Raw genomic sequence first — 19,130 nt, 5'->3', positions numbered from 1 at the left:
TTTAGAGCATCCACAGTGGAATAACCAAAAGTTAATAATCAAAAGATGCCTCATATTTTGGTTATCCATTTAAGAGGTTGCTAAGGTTAATGTAGAGGTCTACAATGGTACAATCAAAATTGAATAACCAAAACTTGCCATGTCACATTTTCAACTTATAAAAATCTAAAAATTGGGACATAGAAAACAATTTTTTAAAAATAGTTTTTAAAAACAGGTTATTAGAAAAAGAGAGAATAATTTTTTGAAAACTTTGATTTAAAAAAACAACAGTTTTCAGGAAAAAAGAGAATAGTTTTTTGAAATTTTTGATTTTAAAAAATAAACAGTTTTCGGGAAAAAGTCTAAAAAAACTTTTTGGAAAAAAGTTCTAGTAAAAAAACTGTTTTGCAATAAACTGTTTTTGCAAAAAAATGTGGACACCTCCCCGAAGGGGCATCGCCACACAGATATCCTCTATACTTGTTTCCTCTTTGTAAATCGAAATCGTGGATATTCCCATAGCTAGGAACATCACCACAAGATAACAATCACCGCTAAATAAAGCCGCCATTTAGTTTATTAAAACTAAGAAAATAAATAGAGATTCTTAGTACGAGAGCCAAAAGTACGATCAGGGGAAAGTGTTAGGCACCCCTCTTCGCTCAGTCGCAAGACCGGCCCATTATCATTCAACATACGACTAATGTTTGCTTTATTTTAATTCTACACTTAAACTAATTATTAAGCCTTTAAACAGTCAATAAAGTGAGCCAACACAATAAGGAAATTACATACGACAAAATAAAATAAAAGCAGTAAACTGTCCCAACATATTTTGCAAAAAAATAAAAACTGTTTTTAAAAGTATTTTTCTTAAAAATATGTTGAAAATGGAAGAGAAAAGTATTTTTCTTAGAAACAAGTTGAACATGGAAGAGATAGAAGATTTTTGTGTAATGATGGTGTACTTGATTGAGGAAATATGGGGACAGTTAAACTTAGTTATTGGCAAAATGTTGCTAGTTTTGATTATCAAAGGGCCAAAATTTAATGAGTTGCTAAGTTTGTCTATTCTAATGTGAGCTCTTTTTTGAGCAAATGTTGCTAACCTTAGCAATCTTTTGGTTTTGATTATACCACTGTGGATGCTATTACCTCCTAAAAGTAGGTCACCTAAACAGTCACCTAGCAAAGGACTTTCTGCAGATGTTGATGTTGATGTTGCCTATATTGCAAGCTTGAGTCATTCATAATTTCCATGTTATTCATGATTGAGTGATTCATATAAGCTTTGAGGCAAGAAAATTATGGGTTAGATTATTGTCTTATTCAAGTATTAGAGTAAGTGTCACACCCCACCCCGGTCAGCACTCAAATGAGCCCAAACCGACATGAGGGTGCAACATCATCCACCAACCCATTCTTATATCTCAAGTTTTATCAACTAAGTTAACAACAACCGTTTTATTGATAATGCAAAACATATCGTTCTTACAAACACAACAGAAGTCTCAAGAAAGTATTAAACTATACAATGAACTAGATATACGTAGGCTGCAACTACAACCCTATCTACAAAATTTCGCCAAAACTCGTCCAGCCTTTCCGACATGCTACCCTAAGCGAGGGTACAATCACATGACAATCAGCAGTGGATATTTACAACGCCTGCAAAACTGGATTTCAAAATGGAATTCAGGAGTGTTTATGAGACATGGATGCAATTCCATATTAAAGGTACAGCTAAAAGATAATCTCAACTTGTCAAACAGTAAACCAAGCAATTAAAAGCAACACCGGGCACACAACCAATAATTTAAGGCCTAAAAGCCTTTTGGCATAAAGTCAATCATCAGGCACGCAGCCAATAACTTAAGGCATAAAAGCCTTTTGGCATAAAGCCAATCACGGGCACTAAGCCAACATTAAAGTTCAATTCAATATAGAACAACATTTTTGAATCAAACACTTACCTCGTACTCCAAAAGAAAGTACAACTATGGTTTCGGTGCTCCTTAATTCACCGACTCGTCACCTATCCACAAGCTCAACATTTTAGTATAGAAATACTTGAAAGGCTTAACAAAGGTAAAACATAAGTAAGTTCACCAATTCGCATCCCCAACCCGAGAATCTCACAAACACACTATATAGCAGAACCACCAAACGAATTCTGACCTTAGTATTCTATAGGTGCAGAGTTAGATTTCGAGACTACAACTATTAGAAAGTACACTCTCAGAACATCAATCTCGATATAAAATTTGCCCTAAACGGAGTCCAAATGACCTGGATACGCTCAAATAAAGTTACACATCTAAAACAGAAATCACAGTTCCAACAGAACAGTTTGCGATCGAATGCTCATTAAAAATCACATACTCAATATTTTCCAATAATTCCAACATCAAAACATCACCAATTGATCAATGTTTAAGACTTAAAGAACTCATGTCCACCTAGCATGTTTAAACTTGAGGAATTTCACGTAGAACACAAGCCAAAAGCTGTCCAGAATTCCAGAACTTCCCAAAACCTGAACTTTAATTAAAAAACTGCTATAATCTAGAAAGAGTCACGGCACAACCCATACATATTTAGAAAGATATACGAGTCTAGTTCTTGAATCAAGAAACGGTTCGCAAAATAGACACCCGAGCAAGAAGTTATGCCCGTTTTTCCAACACGTGTCTGTAGCACAGACGCGAACCGGACACCAGTTTGGTTTATGATTTTTATCTTTTTCCACACTTCTCAGAAAATTCTGAAATTTTTACAGCATAAACTAAACTCAAAGAGGCATCTACAGTAAAATTATCAAAAAATAACATGATCGGCATGTCAATGAGAAAAATTCGTCAAAACAGGACATATTATCATTATGCATAGCAGCTTTAAAAATTCCATAGCAAGTCGAGTTCTTGACGGTTTTCAACGATTCCAACGGCTATAGAATGAGATGAGAGTGTTCTTTAAATATCAAGAAGGAATCAAAATCCAATTCACAATCTAAGAATGAAAAATCAACCCAGAACAGACCCCTTGCAATCTGTCCCAAAATCTGCTGTGCAAACACAAACATAAGTAAAGAGACTAAAAATTACCTATTGAAATTGAGGTTCCTATCTTCCCCCGTCACTCTTCATCTTCTTCTTTCCACCGTCTCTCTTTCTCTCTCTCTTCTAACGTTGAAACAACTCCTCCCCTGATGGGTTTCTTTTTTTTTCTTCTTTTCTTTGTTTTAAAAGAAACACACACACACACACCTCAGCACACAAACGGCACAAATGCACAATTCTAAAAAAAAAAATTGCACTTTAGTCCTTTAAGTTTAAAGTATAACATAAAAGCCCCTCATATATTAAGGGTGTTACAAAAAGGAACTTATTTACTTGCAGATTGGAATTTTGAGGTTGTTTTCTTATTTCAAATAATATAATTTGGAGTGAACTTGCCCCAAAAAGAACAAAAAATGGGGTTAAACTCCAGTGTAGTTCATTATGTGAGAATTCATCATTGAGTGGATTCAAGACTGTTGCCAATTTATATAATTCTGAACCTCTTTTTCTTTTTTCACCTGCAATCTCAATTTAATCTCCTGAAAATATTCTCCTATAATAGGAGTATAATATACTATATTACCATAGTGCATCCTTTCTTGTAGATTTGTAGTTCTGCACATCCTCTTTGGTTTGCTCAACATGTCATAAAGTGTCTGTGGCCTAACTTCTGTATGTGTTACCAAGCCTTGGTTTCTCTCTTGGTTATATTATATTGACCAAGATTGTCTTGTCAAATATTGCCTTTGAAGGGCGAAGTACACTTGCATAATTACATTGGTTGATATATAATAGTCTATAGACTCATTGTTGTCAATCTTTGCAGCCATCTTTACTAGCAAATCCAAATAGTAAGAGATCACGTCTCTTCAGCATTTTTCCAACAACTTGTTTATTGTGGCTACTTTTCTTCATAGGAAGTGTATTCTTAGCCCAAGATGACAAAGAGGTAGCTATAGTTGCTTAAATCCCTTCACTTGGCATGTTTTGGTCGGGCAAACTCAGTGCACGAGGCTCCCGCCATTGGGGGGTCTGGGGAACTTGGCATGTTTTGGTAATTGCTGATATGAGTTTGTATAATCATGCTTAAAAAGTTCCCTTATAATTTAGGAATTGTCATTCACATGCCATTTTCTGCTATTTTGGTGCTTTATTAACTTCTATTTCTTATTGTTTCTTTATGTGGTGAATTCTCCCTTCGATAGGATTTAATTGGAAGAATATGACAAACCAAAAAATACATGCAATATTACGGGTGATGATCTATTTTTGTGAGTTGTTTTTTTTTTTTTTAAAAACATTTTGGAGCCTCTAAAGCATCGTATTATATATTTTCCAATTGATGCATTGCCATTTTCATGTGGTGCGTTCATTGAAATAAGTACTTATTTCACAGGGTACTTAGTTCAAGACCAATTGGCTCTGTCAATTGGTCTAATGCAGAACCGTTGGAATGGATTATAAGTCAATATTTTTAGATGGCTTATACGTTAAACTTGATCGTAAGATCTATCCATGTTTAAAGCTTTGTTCTTTGGGTCTGATCGTTAAACTTTTTGGGTTTTGGAAAATAATGATAAACCCAAACATGGATAGGTAGGTGCTTTATGTTGTTTCCAATGGCTATATTCAAGCCGGAGCACTGGTAAACCTGATAAATTGAAATCCTTGTTAGGCTTCCGGCGTTATAAGGTGAAAAATAAAATAACTCTGAGGTTGTTCTTCATATAGAGTTAATGTGGCCTGCACTACGATGAGGTGGGAAGTGTTGATGCTGTGACCTTCGATTTTCATTTCTATGTTGGTAGGTTTCAATCGAGATATGAGGCTCATTGAAGTTGCAGTTGGTGTAAAGTTTCTACTTTTGGCTTACAATGTTTTCTCCTCCCTCATAATTTGCTAAGTATGATTATTAGCACTCTAGAACATGAGCTTAACAAAATTTGTAGTTAGTACACTTTATTTCTCCAATTTAGAGCAGCTATGGATGACAATCTTGCTACAAGTGATTTTTGTAATGCATTTAGCATTATCCACTGATGGTTGCTTTTTTCTGTCTTTGCTTGATCCAAATCTTTAAGGTCAATAGTTACATCGATCCTTTTTTTGGGGCAAGCCACAAAGATGGGAATAGTCGACATCTTCAAATGGCAAATGAAAGTTTTCACATTGGCTTTTGTTATCTACCTGGATTACAAGGTATGCCATGATTAATATGTTTACTTTTGTGTTGAAACCAACTTCCTTTTATGCCTTAAAGTATTTTCCATCTTTAAGAGAATTTAAGAAAGTTGCTCTTTGGGAGACTTCATGAGTGTAATGCCAAGCGTGTCCTCAATTTGATGATATAGAGTTGGAAGGTTTATGGGTGAAACTTGGGGGCAGTACTTGTCTACATGTGCATTCCTTGTGAAGCATGGATCAAGAAAGGTGATCCAAAGGAAGTAATCTGCCATGAGGTCAACTAAGTCCAGCCTGATTTGCTGGTTGTGGGAAGCAGGGGCCTTGGCCCTTTCCAAAGGTATGTTAAAGTTTTCTGACGAATCTAATGTAGATGTTTGATGTCTTTCTAGACATTATTTCCTAACTTCTTTTTTTTTTTGATCGGCAAAAAATAAATCTCATTAATCTTTGAATAGGACAAGGAGAACGGCATCATATTCCTAACAAAGCTAAGAATAATCTTTTGCCCAATCCGAGACCCAATCGATTGGCAAGGAACCAATCAAAGACACCCGAAAGGCAAAAGCCCACACCTAAAGGGCCGAAGCCCAAACACGCCTAAGCCCAGAGAAAACAAAACCCTAAACCTAACTACCCCAAAACAGGATCCAACCGCACCAACAATACCTGTAAGAAAAAATCAAGAAGGTAGAGATCGACTCAAAGAACCAACAACGGCAACGGTGAAACCCATCAGAGCCAAACAGGCAAGTAGATCCACAGTCGCTGTTAGGCATACCCGTTACTTCCCAACAAAGAATAGCGGTTTAGAAACGATGAGAGCATAAGATCAGCACGCCGTTAAGCCCGCAGTAGCTGCACCCATTAGTGTTGAGGCCAAAAAAAGCAAAGGAAAATCGGAGGGAAAACGAAAAAGGGAGAGGAGGAGGAGAACTAGGATCAGAGGGGAGAAAGGGCTCGTCAGAGAAGTGACCCGGGGGGGGGGGGGGGGGGGGGGGGGGGCACGGGGGGGAAGCAGGAGAAACCCTAGGTTTTGTGTTTTTTCGAGAGGAGGAGCGAGGACTAAAGAGAGAAGGAAAAGAAGTTACTCTATAAGGAGCTGTCATTTCAAAAACTATTTAAAGGATTATTTAATGTTGGAAGTTGAAGGAAAATATGAAATTTGTTAAGTTTATTTGATTTTGGGGTTAAGATGAAAGGATTGTTTGTGAAGGGAGTGCAAGTGTGATTAGTGTGTGTGTGTTCCTAGTATAAATGTGTGTGGGGGATGTAGGGGATTAAAAATCTCCATCTCACTCTCTCTCATCTCTCTCTCTCCCTCCCTTTCCCTCTTGCTCCTAACCGAAACCCACACAAATCCACCTCCATTTTACCTTCTCTACATGTTATTGAGCTTCAATCTCATGGGTTTTGCTTGGAGGAGGAACATTTTGGTTGATTTCAAGATTTCGGAGTCTAGAGCTTGCGTGGGCTCGATCTCTCTTTGGATTTGCTCTCCAATTTCGAGGTAGGGATTTCTTACTCTTTCTATATGCCTATGAGTTGAATTTGTGCTTTGATCGTGCTTGAAATTATTGGTTTGATTGTTGGGAATAGTTTCAAAAATCTGTAGAAAATCTGCTCGAACTGAGCTGGTATTGATACCTTTGTGTTACAAACCTAAAAAATCATCTGGTATCGATACCATTAGTCCTAGGTATCGATACCCTTGCGTCTGGAAAGCTTCTTGGTTAAATGGTATCGATACCATTTTGCTAGGTATCGATACCTTTGGCTTAGGGATAGCTTTTCAGCTTTATTCTAAATTTCATCTTTGTTCTAAATTTTATCTTTTTGACCTCCGATCACTTCTAACACCTCTAAAACACCTTTAAACCATCTTTAGGCTTGGTTACTCGTCCTTTGATGATTCGTTGATCGTTTCCACTCTTTAAACAATTGTTAAATGTCATCTTAGTTTTGTTGTAAATGGGAAATGTACCGTAAAGCTGGTTAGGAGTGCCGTAGTGAGTGTTATGGGTGGACGTGAGCATGTCTAGCAGGATCTTTTGTTCTCTTGATTCGTTGAACTATTAGTTCCCAATGGTGTTTGTTATCTAAGGTTTAAGTATCGATACAGGCGGGTCATACTTCATATAGTTACGATGGGTTGGTAGGTTACTTAGATTATGGTGACATACGTGGGGAATGGTATGTGTTTATTCATTAGCCGATGTTATGATATAGTTGATTGTTTAGAATGCGTGAAGTGAAATCGATGTTGTGAAAGAACTGTTTGGGATGATTAAATTGTGATTGTTTAATCGACACGTACGGATATAACGAGATTTGACACTAGGGGTATCACCATTTGGTAGAACGACCGAAATGGTGAGATGACCGGGCTGAAAACGAATGGACGGTTAAGCGATGTGCGTTTTCGCTAACCAGCGAATTACGACATAACGAATGGACGGTTATGCGATGTGCGTTTCCGCTAACCATCGAATTACAATATAATGAATGGACGGTTATGCGATGTGCGTTTCCGCTAACCAGCGATTTATGATGCATGGATTGACGTTTGCTTATCGATGAAGGGATAAATGGTTAATTTTATCAAAATTTTGTTTTAAGGATGGATTATAGTTTTGGAAAGAGGATTTTTATTAAAAATCCTCCGGTATTCTTGAGCAAATCAACGGTTTCTGATATTCGTGCACAGAATCAACGGATTCCGGCTATTCAAGCTCGAATCAACGGAGCGTGACTGTATTGGTCTTATTTTCACAAATCATTTTGCAATAATAAAAAAAAAGTCTTCTATGGAAAAGAGATTTGGTAATTGAAAATGTGAAATTGAGATTGGTTGTCGAGTCCATACATGAAGTAAATGAGGTGGTTCAGAATCCGTTGTGGGTTTGTTCAATTTAAGGTGAGTTTGGTACAGCTTCTAGTTTGAATTGTGCATCGATAGGAATCCCGATAAGATGTTTTAAGCTTTGAGGTCAATGCCCACTTGTTCAATTGGTAAACCTTCGTTGCCTGTGCTCGTTCGTTAAAAACTCATTCATTCTTGGTGCATAATTCATCTCATTTTCATATAGCTTGAGTATAGATCTCTTTATTGGGCTAGTTTAGCTCAACTTATCATTTTCAGGTATATCGTAGGGTTATTGGCATGAAGTGCTTGGCGTGCATTTGTCATCATCATTTTGAAAGCTATCAAGGGAGGATTATTTTGATATATTGGGTAAAACCCTTTTGAGAGATGTAAAACTTTAACTTTTCAATGTAACTTCTAACTCTTCATCTTTTGACTCTTTATGGATTGGGACCGAAATGCCGGTATTGTATTCTGTTTAAACTTAATCCTTTTTCTTAAATAGATTATGAGAGAGTATTTTGGATATTGACATGTATACCCGCAATGGTTTTTTATTTGAAAATACTATTATTATTATGTTGAAAATCGTGGACGTGACATACTCTCTTTTCTTAGAGCATCTACAGTGGAATAATAGTGTTCAAGAGTTGTCACTTCATCTTTTGGTTATCCATCTTTTGATTATCCATTTAAGGGATTGTTAAGATTAACAATGTAGAGAGGTTCACAATGGTATAATCAAAATTGAATAACCAAAATTTACCACATTACCTTTTCTATTTATAAAAATCTAGAATTTGTGACAAAAAATTGTTTTTTAAAAATAGTTTTCAAACTAATAAAAACAAGTTATTAGAAAAAGATAATAGTTTTTTGATAACTTTTATTTAAAAAAAAATATAGTTTTCTGGAAAAAGTTTAAAAAAAAGTTTTTGAATAAAAAAAAGTTGGCGTATTTGTACGGATGGTTCCCAAAGTATTAGCGAAATGTCAATTTGGTCCCAAATTTACAAATCGTGTCTTGCATCCCCAATGTTTTGAATGCACGTTAAAATGGTCCCTGGAGCTAACTCAGTCCAAATGAACCGTTAAATGCAAGGTTATTTTGGAACTTAGCTACAAAATATCTCATCTTCAACTTCCAAACCTTTGCCCTAACCCTACCAAAAAACCCAGCAAACTTCTAAACCTAACCGTGAAGAGAGAGAGAGAGAGAGAGAGAGAGAGAGAGAGAGGTACTGAACAATTTCGTCCGAAAAATCCCACACGGGTCAAATGTCCCTATTCGGCGAGTGTGCACCAAACCCGAACCGATCGGGTTGAAATTTTGCAGGATTGATTTTGATCGACTATGCAAGAAACTAAGAAATCATGTTATTATTACTACTGCTGCTACCACAACTTAAATTTTACGCATAGCGGACTCTGAAATGATGGGGAAATAATTTGATTCGGCGAAACTAATGAATATGTCTTGATTGGGGTAAGAGATTTCGGTTTGAAAAGTAAAGAAAATTGTGTTAGAAATAGTTGCATCAGAAATATGAAGAAAAGGGGGTGAGCAACAAAAGGATATTGCACAGTTTTTTGTTGTTGTTGGGTAAACAGTGAATTGTGTGAATAGGGGATCAAAATACAGCAAATAAACAAGTAACAAATTTTACCCACCTAGAATTGGCATTAGAGAGGGAGAGGCGGTTGAAGAAGAGCGGAATCTCGATGGAAATCGTAATCAAAGGAGGTTCAATTACTTGTTGTGAGGGGCTTTTTTTTTCTTTTGGTGTTTAGTTTTTTTTTGTACTTTGGAAATTAAATTGGTGCTTTCTCGCTTTTATGAGGAGATGTTGATGCTAGAGTTCCAGGATCCCACGCTATTCTAGCCTTTAAAATCATATTTTTTTAGGTTGGATTAAGGTAGAGATTTGGAGGTTGAAGATGAGATGATTTGTAGCCAAGTTCCAAAACTACCCTTTCCTTTAACGGTCTATTTGGATGAAGTTAGCTCCGGGGACCATTTAAACATGCATTATAAACATTGAGGATGCAATAGACACGATTTGTAGATTGGGGATCAAATTGAGATTTCTCTAATACTTTGTAGACCATCCGTACAAATAAGCCAAAAAAAGTTTTTGAAAAAAAAAGCTGCTTTGAAATAAATCCTAAAACAGTTTTTGCAAAAAAATAAAAACTGTTTTTAAAAATACTTTTCTTAGAAACGTGTTGAAAATGAAAGAGAGATAAGGTTTTTGTGTAAGGATTGTATACTTGATTGAGGAAATGTGGGACAACTAAATTTGATTATTGGCAAAAGGTTGATATTTTTTATTATTCAGGAGCCAAAATTTGATGAGTTGATAAAATGTTGCTGCTAAGTTTGGTTATTCCAATGTGAGCTATTTTTTAAACAAATGTTACTAACTTTAGCAATATTTTGGTTTTGATTATACCACTATAGATGCTCTTAGTGGATGCGTTATATTATTTCAAAAAAGAGTTTTTAAATATTCATCCTCAGAATTTATCCCATGTAAGTTTTCATCCGACACTTTTTGAACTGTTATGTTTTCATCCTTCTGGATGGTAAATTACATATCTTACCATTTTTGATAAAATATCCACGTGTGTGTATTACCTTCCTTAATTAGTGGGATTCTATCATTTTCTAATTTAGTGGGTATGTTCAAATCTCTGTTATTCCCTTTCCAAAATTAACAGCAAGTCTTTTCCTTTCAATCCGTGTCATAGAAACCTCCATTAATAATCATGGTATGAATACCCAAACAAGCCATAAACAAAAAAAAATCAACGAACAAGACGAGAAAAAAAAACCCTGAATATTCAATCACCGATTCATGGTTTATAAACCATGAATACCCAAACCAACCATAAACAAAAAACCATTCAATCCGTGTATCGTCATGGAAACCTCCATTTATAATCATGGTATGGATACTCAAACAAGCCATAAACCAAAAAAAATCAACGAACAAGACGAGAAAAAAACCCATGAATATTCAATCACTGATTCATGGTTAATAAACCATGAATACCCAAACCATCCATAAACAAAAAACCATTCAATCCGTGTATCGTCATGGAAACCTCCATTAATAATCATTATATTAACACCCAAACAAGCCATAAATTAAAAAAAAATCAACGAACAAGACAAAGAAAAAAAACATGAATATTCAATCACCGATTCATGGTTAATAAACCATGAATACCCAAACCATATAAACAAAAAAAAAAACTTCAAATCCATGGTTAAAGATGACAAGACGACAAAAAAATCATGAATATTCAATCGTCGATACATGGTTTATTTCTGCAAGTAAACCATGAATACCCATACAAGTCATAACCAAACAAAAACATGGTTTATCTCTATCACGAACAAGATGACAAAAAATCATGAATATTCAATCATCGATTCATGATTTACTTTTGCGAATAAACCATGAATATCCAAACAAGTTATAAACCAAACAAAAACATGGTTTATCTCTATCACGAACAAGACGACAAAAAACCATATATATTCAATTGCCAATTCGTGGTTTATTTGCGATACCGAAACAAGCCATAAACCCAAAAAAAATCAAAACCATCACCACCTTCTTGGAAGCCAAAGCCCAGAGATTCAACTTCAAACCATGCTACTTCATGAACACACTGTGTGGCAAACCAGGTACTAGCATAACATAACCAACTCTTTCGTAATCTCTGTGGGATGGCGATGGAGGATGGCGGCGGAATGGGCTAAGAGAAGCTAGCAACAGCTGTGGGCGATTCCACATGGTGTAACCCCTTCGTGACTTGGAAACCAACTGGGCTGTTGATCTCGCTAAGAACCTCGAAGACTACATCTTGAAGATTTGCTCCGGTGAAATCGACGGTGACCATGATAACGCCCACTTCCCTGTTAAACTTCATCGACGATAGAAGATGATTGATTGGCGAAAAGGAGGAGGGAATTGGTGGACAACGACGGTACCAGAGGGAGATTTCTGTCGGCTTCATTGATGACGATGGAGGATGATTGATCAGCGAGAGGGAGGAGGGAATCGGCATCGGCAGCGGTGGGGACGTGTGAGATCATGGACGATTTTTATGTCTTTGTTGCCGCAATTGAGTTCGGACGGAGGACTGCGGATGGAATGGATTTCGGAAAAATGGGGAGCCCAAAGTTCAAATGGAATGGTTTCCATTTTTGTAGAGATTTTCGGGATGAAGGATGAAAACATAAATGGGAAAAAGTCAAAGGATGGAAACTTACGAGGAGTGATGCAGGAGGATGATTCTTTAAGTTTCCCAACTACTGTACATTTATGTTTAAGCCCCAAATTACTAAGCGAGCACACATTTGAAATCTGGTTTGCAGGGTCTTTTGTAGGCACTGTGAGTCCACTTTGAGCGAAGCATGCTGAGTGCCCTGTCATCACAATCAAGCGCAAGGTTGATGAGGCTCGTCAGGACCCAATGTGGGCACACGCCCCGGAAAATTTTATTTATAAAATTGAAAGCGCCCTTTTTGTGGAAAAGCGCGGCGAAACGCTTTGATTCAGAGTCGCCACTCGGGTTTCACGGTATGCACCCAAGGAACCGAACTTGAAACATTTTGCTACGTTTATTTGATTTGAAAAAGGCTTGTAGACTGGACCGTCGTCATCTTCGATATCTGAGGTTCGGGAGCCAGGTTACGAGAGAAGAAGGGTTTTATGGCACCCCTCTCGCCCAATCCGGAGATCGGTCTCTACTCGGGCATTTTATAAAACGTTTTCATTTTTCTCTCATCAATCATTTTTTAGCCAATTAGGGCGAGGGAGCAGTTTAAAGGGGATTTAAAACTGTAACAAGTTGTATTTATGTGACAAAATGTGATGGATGCTTATTGAAATAGTATAGATTGAAAACAGACATCTGTGAGCGTTTTAAACAGACTGGATAACACTGATCTGGAATGACGTGCGCAAGAAGAAGTCTGCATGCACTGGCCGAACCATTGCATGCAGGTTTCACCTGCGCACGCCACTCAAAGATTGGCGTACTCTAGTAAGCCTAACCCACAGCTCTTATTTTCAACCCTCTGGGCTTTGGAAAGGACCAGTGCACACCCAGGACAAACCACGCAGTTTATATAACAGGATAAAATACAGTTACAGACAGCAGAGATGACTTTGAGCAGAAGAAAAGACAGTATACCCCATAAACAGTGTGAGGAATATAAACAATGACCAAGGCCTAACTGTCACGCAAGGGCCAGCCACTGGATCCATCATGACTGTTGTACGCCAGTCCAAAGACCACGTACGCCAGTTATACTACTTGGTCAGTGCTTGGCTTTGCATGATCCGGGCTCTGGAACATGACCAGAAAGGTCCCAGAGGCCACTTAAAGCAGAAATAAAAAATAAACAACTACACAGCTCTATGATACAGAAAGCGATAAACTGATTCTTAGCATGCAAAAAGGTGATAAGATAAAAAGAAATGAAACAAGAACAGGATGATTCGTGGTCCCCATGCCAGTGGTGCATGTACAGCCATAACTGGCGTACGACTTGTGATTACTGGCGCGCGCCACTTGTCATCACACACGATCATTGAATCTTTGCCAGCTTTGAGGCCAAGATTGATATTGATTACCAGCCTTGACCCTGCTAGCACCCCTCAGGGGTTAGAACAGGGCACAGAGCAAAAGGTGGTATACCTTTTGGATTGAACTTGGTGATGGATTAAAGCTTTGAGCTTGAGGTTTGAAGGATATATGGAGGGTATGGGGTGTTAGAGAGGTGTGTGGGTGATATTTCTTTGCTTGCACCTTCAATGGATGAAAGGAAACAACCAAGAAGGCAAGAGAAAAGGAAGGAATGGCTTAAGAATCTTAATGGAGTCAACCCCTTGCAAATGAATGCAAGGGGGGTATTTATAGCACCAGAGTGACTGGAGGAGGGGCAGTAACCAGATGGGTTACGGGCTGGTTTGGCTAAGGAGGGAGCCTCCCATGCATTAAATGCATGGGACTAGGTGATGGAAGATGTAGGAGAGAGAGGGGAACGCCTCTGCAGAGTATAATCATCAGGGGGACTGTAGCCTACGTCAGGGTGGCCACAAAAGTCCCGAGCACGTGGTTGAATAGTGATATTTGATCGATTTTTGACTGGCGTACGCCTGATATGTACCTGCGTGCGCCGGTGAGAACTGAGTCAACGGTCAATGCCTGACACGTGGCAGTCGACCGGCATACGCTAGGGAAGTACTGGTGTATGCAAGTATGGTTTTGCTGAGGCCTTTTGGTTCTGGCTTTGAAGGGTTTGGGCAGGGCTTGACAAAGGTTTTGAGTGAGGTTCAGGACGCTCAAAGCTCAAACACACCATTAGCCTCGGGGTGTTCTTGACCGTAATCATCATTGGGGAGACAAAAACCGTAAGTAAGCAAACTGTTCCGGACATTCCAAAAATTAGGGTGTCTACAGTAGCCCCCCTTTGACGGCACTTGAAACACTATTGATTTGGCACAAGTAACGTCAAAGGTTTTCTAGACACCATCTGCTAGACTTTCCAGAGCAGGACATACATGAATTTTAAAGAATCTGCTTAGTTGAATTCGGACGAGTGGGTGTCGTTGACTTGAAATTGGACGGATGGACCGTTGTTGATTTGAAATTGGACGTAGGGTTGGCAATGGGGCGGGTAGGGGGTGGATACCACTATCTCCGTCCCCGATCCCCGAATCCAAATCCATCCCCATCCCCATCCCTATCCCCACCGGGGAATTATTTTTACCCTCCATCCCCTCCCCAAACGGGGAACGGGGATCCCCGCGTGGAATCGGGGATCCAACTGGAACCACAGGCAAAATCGGTATTCTTAATCCGGTATCCCTCCTACAGCAAGACGCCAAGAACAAACAACAAATGCAAAGCTCTTTAAAGCTTCGTTTCTTAGTCTCTTAACACGACGCTATTTCATGAGTTTCTGACGTGAACAATATTTATCTGACTAGAACTATCGATTTGAGCTCTTTTTTCTACTAATCTTCTATCCGTGGTAAGTGAATTCAATTACTTCTATGTTAATTGACAATGAGATTTAGTTTCTTTCTTTCTTCCTCACTTATGTATATATAGTACTCCTATATAATTTTCATTTATGTTTATAACTTATATATATATATATATACACACACACACAAACGGGGCGGGGCGGGGACCCATTCCCTACCCGTTCCCCATTTTTTTTAAAAATTATCCCCATCCCCTACCCGATCCCCGAAAAATCCCCGAATCCCCAATCCATTTGGGGCAGGGAATGGGGCGGGGTGGGGCGGCCGAGATTGCCATCCCTAATTGGACGGATGGACCGTCGTTGATTTGAAATTGGACGGACGGATCGTCGTTGATTTGAAATTGGACAGAAGGACCATCGTTGATTTGAAAATAGACGGATGGATCGCCGTTGATTTGAAACTGGACGGATGGACCGTCGCTGATTTGAAAATGGACAGATGGACCGTCGTTAATTTGAAACTGGATGGATGGACCGTCGCTGATTTGAAATTTGGACGGATGGACCGTAGTTGATTTGAAAATAGGCGGATCTTTGCTTGAGAAGAATCCTTAGGCACCAATGTGAAGCTGGGCCACCCAGGCTTCCATTTTGAGAATGAATTTCGTCTTCAAGAGTGACTTGGGCCTGCGGCCCAGATATCACTAGCGTACGGCTTCATTACACTGGCGTACGCCAGGAACCTTGGTCAGTCCGAGCCCAGATCCGGCCCAACACGGCTCCCATGTCGTATAAACTTCTGAGCCAGAGTAGAAACCGCCATCCTTCGGTTTTGAACTCCCAAAGGCTTCCCAACTCTCTCAAACTTCAATCTCACTCCCTTTCTTCCATCTTCTCGCAATATCCCCTCAACCTAACCCATTCATGGCTGGAACCGGTGGTGGTGGCGGCAATGGCGGCATCGGAGAGGAGGAGAGCCATCCGGGGGGTGAAATCGAGACCTTGGGGTCTCAAATCGACGATCAAAAGGCGGAGGATACTCAAACAGGTATTGGTGCAGCGGTCTCGACCAGCACAGGCGGCGGCGACGGCCATGCAACGGAGGTAGGTGACGGCGACGGGCGGCATACGCCAGGGTCAGTGGGGCGTACGCCAGCTGTTGCCGAGTCAGAGGGGCCACGGGTTCAACGGTTGGACTTCCGGAGTGGTGTAGAAGGCTTGATTCTTACTGGTTTGGGCTAGGTTGGAGCCGGCGGCAGCGGCAGCAGCAGCAGCATTGGTGGTGGCGATGATCGGCCGAAGACACCATAGAGGGACCCGGCAAGGGGTTAGGATCCCATGGTTGAGGAGAGGGTATTCGAGGAGGTGCCTATGGAGGAGGTTGAGTTTAGGCCTACAGTGGGGTCTTCGGCGCACATTCCTATTATGCGCGGAGACTTTGCTGGGTTTGTGACTGAGGAGGAGCTTGGCCGTTTGCTCCGAGAGAATTCGGGGGTGGTGGCTGCAATGATAGCAGTGCGATAGGACCGGCAAAGGCAGATTGAGAGAGCTCAGGAGGAGGAGCGCCTGAGAGCAGAGACCGAGGGAGCCAGGGCTGAGGAAGAGGCCTTTGTGCGTGAGACTGAGTCGGCCGAGGAGGCTCAGGGGGAGGTATGGTCCTTTGAGCATGCAGTGACACTTGCTGAGTCCTTACAGCAGGCACCCCGTGCTAGGTTTGTTGCTGACACGTATGTTTTGCCAGAGCCGCACTTGTTCATACCGTCCGGGGTTGAGAGCCTCGCACCTCTGCGGGATAGCTACGATGCAGAGCTCATACTGAGAGACCCACAGAGACACCTATCCGTGGATTGGGCGCAGGTATATTTTTGGACTTACTTCGATATTCAAGTTTTGTCATTGTAACAGTACGTAGCTTGAACTGGCGTAGCATAGCTTGCAATGCACGTAGGTTAAAACCTTGAACTGTAACTCAACTTAGAAAGTAGAATTTGGTTAGTATACCTCGACTTTGGAACTTGATTCGACTTGATAAAACACTTGTCATAATTGAATTGAATTGTAGAGCACCGATAACTTCGATGTAACTTGTTAAGGCCCAGCTTGAATCTATTGTAGGCTACCCCAACCGCTGACACAGTCCTTTGAACTTGAATTCGACTAGGTAGACCGCCATGACATGATAAGTGCCAGGATGGCGTGCCCAATAGTTTGAATCGACCGGATGATAAACAGAATGCCTTTGAAGTCGACAGAGAAGTGTACCTCAGGGGAAATAATGTCTTGTAGCTCGGAACCTGACTGAGGGGTGCCTTTGATTCGATTCGACCGATAGTAGATTTGGATAAAATAACACGAGCACCTGTACCTTTGATCGACCTTTATTTTGCTTGTTTCAAATGTATAGTTGCTCTTGAAATTCTGAATTTGACTGGCTATTGGATTTGAAATGCGTTCGCTGATGCACCTCTTTTTGTTGTTTGCCTTTGTATGCAGAGAAGAGCAGCCAGCACTCGGGGTCACAGCGGTCCTGCGAGCTCGCTCAAGTTGTACAGAGGGCTACCAGAGCGAGTCAGGGCTTTGGTAGACGCTGCAGGGTTTCGGCCGTTCATCCTCACGTTGATGGCAGTGAAGAGTGACCACACCCTGCTTACTGAACTGGCTGAGAGGTGGTGGGATTCCTCAAATACCTTTCACTTTTCGATCGGGGAGATGACGGTGACTCCGTCAGACTTTGCAGCTCTCACTGGCTTGAGGGTAGGAGGAGAGCCTATCCCGTTCGACTCAGAGATTCACAAAGATACCAGGGCATTAGAGTGGTTCTTGGGGCAAGCACCAGCAGGTGAAACGGAGACCATCCATTATGACCAATTCAAGCGGTACTTGCAGGGGAGGATGCCAGACTCAGAGCAGGAGGTGGAGCAGATGGCGATGGCCTACTTGTTGTACTTGTTCGGGGCTACACTGTACCCGAACAAGCGAGCTACAGTGCACTTGTCTTACTTGCCGGCCCTCCACGACTTACGGACAGGAGCAACTCTGGGGACGTGCTATGGCTTTATGGGGGAGTTCTCGCGGGGCAAGAAGGTGACTGCGGTTACTGGAGAGTGTGGGAGGTAAGAAACAAAGCTTGCAATTCTTTTCCTGTTTCTTTTCTTGCACTTGTCCTTGATTTGCATATGAATTGTGTCTTGATGCTTTGATTGTCTGAACATTTGCAGCTGTGGGCTTACGAAGTGCTAAAGATGTACCCACCGGAGAATAAGTGCCCAAACTTGAGGATGCTCCTACGTGCTATGATCTGGGGGCCTTTGTACAATGGTAAGAAGAAATCGAGAGGGCGCTTCCTAGCCTTCAGGTCATACCTTGACGAGCTGTCCGGTACTCAGGTAAGCAACACGTCAACTTGACCATTCTGCCCTTAGAATTGCTTTAATGCTGTCGCTGATGCCCATTTGACTCTGAATCTTTGCATTTGTTTTGCAGGTGGAATGGGACCCATGGAGCAATGCAGAGCCTGAGCCTGAGCCTGAGCCTGAGCCTGAGTACTTGGCGAGGAGCAGGGTGGTGACAGCGAGTCGGGTGCTATTGGAGTCAGCCTTTGGGTGGCGGTGGTACTTAGGTGACCGGGTGACACGACAGTCACTGAGCTTTCTTGAGTACCAGGTTCCTGGGCCACTTCCACCTCACGCTTCACATACGGACAGGTACACTCTGGCTGAGCTGCGACGTTTCACTGTTCCGGTCGGCCTTGCTGCTTTCGTAAGGCCTGAGCGTGACTATGCCATTTACCGGAGACAACTCCTGGCGAGGCCACTTGGGGTTTTGGAGCACATTGTCGCGCAGGGCGAGGCGCTGGAGGCTGGTGAGGAGAGGCGGAGCCGGGGGAGCAGGGCAACTCGCTCGAGAGAGAGGAGCGACTACGTCACAGCGACTGGGCTACCTCGGCTTTCTTGGACCCTAGCAGTGCGGGGCGCGCAGGGGGATGCCGCCATAGTTCCGTTTGAGCCTGCCAGGACAGAGCCAACGG

Source organism: Rhododendron vialii, chromosome 12a (assembly GCF_030253575.1).
Source record: "Rhododendron vialii isolate Sample 1 chromosome 12a, ASM3025357v1".
Lineage (NCBI taxonomy): Eukaryota > Viridiplantae > Streptophyta > Magnoliopsida > Ericales > Ericaceae > Rhododendron > Rhododendron vialii.
The sequence above is the reverse complement of the archived record's forward strand: the minus strand, read 5'-3'. Positions refer to the sequence as shown.